Here is a 4853-nt window from a genome sequence, read left to right as displayed (position 1 = left end):
GGCCTGCTCTGCGTCTTCTGCGTGGCGGAGGGGCCTCTAGCGGGCTAGGACATCTCCCTCCCGCCCCGATGGTTGTTGCTGCGCTGGGTTCGCCTTACTCAACCGTCCAGGGGCGCCGCCTCAGCCAGGAGGCGAGGGTGGGACCCTGTAGGCTTCTCCGGGCGGAGTCCGTGCACCTCGTTAGCCTCTGCCAAGGGCAGGGGCGATGGAGTCGCGCGTGGGCCTGGCACGGGGAGGGCGGGCGACCCCGGAGGGCCCCCTGTTCCCGCTGCCCTTCTTCCCTCGGCCCGCGCCACCAGGCCCCGGCAGGTTCCCCACAGCCCCTGCCGAGGAGCACCCCGGGGACCCCAAACCCGTTCCCTGTCCCGGCCTGAGGCTCGGACCAGCTACGGGATGGAGCTGCTTGCCCAGCTCTTCGCGCCGCCCCCCAGCCTGCTTCAGAGGCTGCTGACTTGGCGCCAGCTTTGGGTGGGATGATTCCGACCAGATGGCTAGATTTCGGGGGAGGCTACAGCGCCCGGAGAGCCCCGAGGGCGCGGGAGGAGCCGGCGCCCCAGCGGCGCAGAAATCTCTGTGTTGGCTGCACCTGGACCCCTGGCCGACTCAGCTGCCGGGTGTCCGGACTGGCCGGAGCAGAAGACCCACTGGCAGTGCCCGTCCCGGGATCTAGAACTGCAACGTGGAGCCGCGGAAGAGCCTTGCGCCCTGCGGCCCCGCCTTCCTCCTGGAGCAGCGGCTGTGGGGGCTGGAGCTGCTGGGGAGTGGAGCTGCAGTGGAGTAGCCTTGGAGCGCAGCTGTCCTCTGACCCGGCACTTAGCCCTTCCTCCTCCTGGCGGGGAAACATTCAGCACTTGAGCATTTCAGCGCCGTGTCCTGTTTGCTGAACCCCTCTCCGAAGGACGGCCTTCCTGGGGTAGAGCCCAGCTATCAGAGCAGCGTCGGAGGCGGCGAGCTCCTGGGCTCCAGACAGCAGTAAGCGCAGAGAGAAGCCGGCGCCTGAGGACCATCTCCACCCCACCACTGAATGCAGAGCTGGCTAGCTCCTCCTGGCAGGGATGCCCACCTCTTTTCTAAAGAAGGCCTGCCAGAAATGCACCTTATTTGCACGAAACTGCGGGACTTCCTTCATCAGACTAGCGAGGGGCCAGCATTACCCACCCCTGACCAAGGTCAAGGTTACCGCAGCCTGGAGGAGGAGCACAGCTCCGACACGCTGCGTTCCCTCCAATGGAGCCGTTCTGGAACTGCCCAGGAACCCACGGAGAAAAAGTAGAATCGACTAAAGCGGCTCTTCTTGTTTTGGAAAAACAGGGTTTTTGGGAAAAGCTGCCCATCTTGTGAGGAACTGTGGAAAGAGAGGCTGAGCAGGGCCGAGTAAGTGCAGTTGACCCCTCAGACATAGGGGGTGACCTCCCATCTCTGCCAGCCTGTAGCAACACACTGATAGATTGCATCTTGGGGTGTGGGGGGGTGCACCCAGTGACCTCAAAACAAGTTCGGATTCAGGAGGCAAGACTCCGAGGAGGAAGCTGAGGATGATGGTTTTGACAGTGATCGCTGCTCTCAGAATCAGACCTTGAACTAGACTCTGAACAGGGCTTCCCCTTTGGAACTCTGTCTACAGTGTAGATCCTTATAATCCCCAAAACTTGACAGCAGCGATTCCGATGGCTGCCAGAATGTTCCTGCAGACCCTTCGGACTCAGAGAAGATTAGTTTGATAAGCCTGATCTGGAGAATTCCCTCCAGACTGGGAGCCTTCCTGCCTCCCCTGCCAATAATGCTGGGGAGGAAGATGGCTGGGAATCCAGGGCAGATGAAGGAGAGCATCTCCAACTGTGGAACTCTGCCTGTAATTCGGATGACCCCTAACCTTTTACATTTTGAGGCTCCTTTCCAAACAGGGAAAAATCGGAAAGGCTGTCATGACTCAGAGAGGCCATCTGCGCCCACGTGGCCATGTCTGAGGGTCACACCTGACTTTCCGGTGCGGAGCAACTGTCAGAGAGCCGAGACAGCGAATGTCCAGACGTGGTCCAGGGGGTGGGATTTTTCTGGAGAGAGACACATGCATATCAAGAGGGGAAAGATAACCTTCCTTGAAGAAGTTACCGAGTATTACATACACGTGGTGATGAGGATCACAAAGGACCACGGGAGGAATTTTGAGGGGATGGATGCAGGTTCCAGCAACGAATTCAAGAAACAGGAGACGCTAGTGGATATTGCGTGACATTTGCGCACAGGGAAAAAATATTTCGTAAACTCCAGAAAACATGCTTCAAAGGACCTGGTGCTCGCAACTGTGTTCAGACGGCTCGATAGCCTCTGGCCCTGGCGTACACTAACTCCTACGTCAGAGGGTTCTTTTAAAATGAAAATGGCAGCTGTCCTGCGACTATTTTTTAGAGGATATGTAACTTGGACCCAGCAACCTTGTTTAATATCGTTTTGCAAAATACCTCACTCAGACACCTCCAGGGTTGAAGCCAAGCCCTGGTGATGAGGGATGGGACAGCACGAGCTCTAACCCTCTCCTGTGTTATTAGTCAAACATGTTTTCGGATGTTTTTTGTTTGTTGAGGTGAAAAGGGAACCTTTTAAGGTGTAATTTTTGCACTTTCAAGCTTCTTTTCTTGGGAAACCATAATGCTTCGAAGCCCATTTTCCATTTTAATTTAAATTATGTGTACCTGTCTGAACAGTTAGGGCTCTTTTTTTCCCCCCTCCAACATTCTGAAATTAATGGGCTTTTATGTTTTCTCTGTATTTTCTTATTGCAGTGATTTGACCCTTCTGCTTTAAGGCTAAGAAAATAATCTTGTATATGCCACCAACTTAAGGTACATCATCTTGAGTCCCTGTTATTTTTCTTCTAAAATAACGTGGGCTGAAAGTGTGTGGCGGGTTTGTATTTCTAGGTTAAGTTCTGTCCAAGGTGTTTCCAAGGGCTGCCACAAAAACGACGTGTGTGGTGCTCTGTGTTACTTTGGGGAAGCTACATGTTTTTGCCAGATTTTAACATCTAATATATTTAATTTCTCTACAAACTTTTCTTGGAGCAGATTCTGTATATGTGATGGTCGTTTCCATTTAAATGGTTCTTTTTATCTTTTAACAGATGGAAGTTGTTCTAAAAGACAGCAGAAAGTAATAATTGTATCATAGGCATTAATTTTTTTTGGAGCTCCAAGTGTCGCGTTTTCCCAGGAAGAAGGTAGGAGATTCAGTTTGTTGTTCATGCTCTCAGCAGAAAACCAGCACTGTCGACACTCGGCCTGGGCACCACCACTTTGCAAACCTGCCTGCGTGACACTGTAAACTTGGAAATGGGCAGGTCCAAATTTTGCAGTCTGAGATGTAAAGTGGAGACTGCAGTCAGTATCCGAGTTTACTGTGCTCTATTTTAATAAAGAAAGAAGGACTTAATAAAGAGAGAAGTAGGGCCTGTACTTTCAGGAAAGGATAGAACTATAGATTTAACAACTGGAAACTCTTTATATCCGTAGCCCAACATTTGCTTTGGAATCCAAGTTCTTTGCAGTGACTGATCGTGCTGGGCTGATTTAGCTAGCGCTCCGTGGTGCGCATCTGTTAGGTTGAGGGAGTGTTAACCAACTCCTTCACGGTCTATTTTTATTCCACATGCCTCCTGTCGCAGGTAATGGAAAACATGAGTAGAATAGATGACCTCTTAATTTTGAACTTGTTTCAATGTAGGGCCAATTTTTCACCAGAAGTGTTTGTGGAGTTACTACTTCAGTTAATAATCTACCCAGTCATTATTTCATTTCTATCCAGCTAGCTCTAAGAACTTGCTCTAGTGTGAAAATATATGCTTGTACAGAAACATACTGAGAGTGCAACAACATAAAAGTTGGTCAAATGTTTGCAGGGCCCTTCATCAAGGAAATCATAGGAAATGCATAACACTGGGAAGGCAGGCTGCTTCCAGGCGCTGGCTGTGTCAGGTGGAAAGAAGGCATTGTTTGGTTCTTGTTTTTGGAAAATCCCTCGATTTTTTTAAATTATATTTTATTGATTATGCTCTTACAGTTGTTCTCATTTTTCCCTCTTTGCCTTCCTTTACCCAGCATCCCCCACTCTCTCAGGCCATCCCCACACCATTGTTCACATGCATGGGTCATGCGTATGGGTTCTTTGACTGCTCCATTTCCTATACTGTACTTTACATCCCTGTGGCTATTCTGTAACTACCTATTTGTACTTCTTAATCCCCTCACTGCCTCACCCATTCTGCCACCCCTTCCCACCTGGCAACTGTCAAAATGCTTTCTGCATCCATAATTCTAGCTCTGTTCTTCGTGTTTGCTTAGTTTGTTTTTTAGACTCAATTGTTGATAGATATGTATTTATTGCTATTTTATTTTTCATAGTTTTGATCTTCTTTTTTTTAAATAGGTCCCTTTAACACTTCATATAATAACTGTTTGGTGATGATAAACCCCTCTAGTTTTTTCTTGTCTGGGAAGCTCTTTATCTGCTTTTCTATGCTCAATGATAGCTTTGCTGGGTAGAGCAATCTTGGCTGTAGGTCCCTGCTTTTCACGACTTTGGATATTTCTTGCCAATCCCTCCTTGCCTGCACAGTTTCTTTTGAGAAGTCAGCTGACACTCTTATGGGAGCTCCCCTGTATGTAACTAATTTCTTTTCTCTTGCTGCTTTTAAGCATTCCTCTTTATCTGTACCCTTCCAGATTTTAATTATGATGTGTCTCAGAGTGGGCCTTTTTGCATCCATCTTGTTTGGGACTCTCTGTGCTTCCTGGACTTGCATGTCTATTTTCTTCACCAAATTAGGGAAGTTTTCTTTCATTATTTTTTCAAATGGA

At 49.3% G+C, this 4853-nt stretch overlaps 1 pseudogene; it reads left to right on the top strand.

Annotated features, from left to right (window-relative positions):
* Positions 1-205: 205 nt before the first annotated feature.
* On the top strand, positions 206-2325 carry LOC114507346 (annotated as a pseudogene).
* Positions 2326-4853: the final 2528 nt, after the last annotated feature.

This window comes from Phyllostomus discolor, chromosome 10 (assembly GCF_004126475.2).
Source record: "Phyllostomus discolor isolate MPI-MPIP mPhyDis1 chromosome 10, mPhyDis1.pri.v3, whole genome shotgun sequence".
Taxonomy (NCBI): Eukaryota; Metazoa; Chordata; class Mammalia; order Chiroptera; family Phyllostomidae; genus Phyllostomus; species Phyllostomus discolor.
This window is presented reverse-complemented; position numbering and strand designations above follow the sequence as displayed.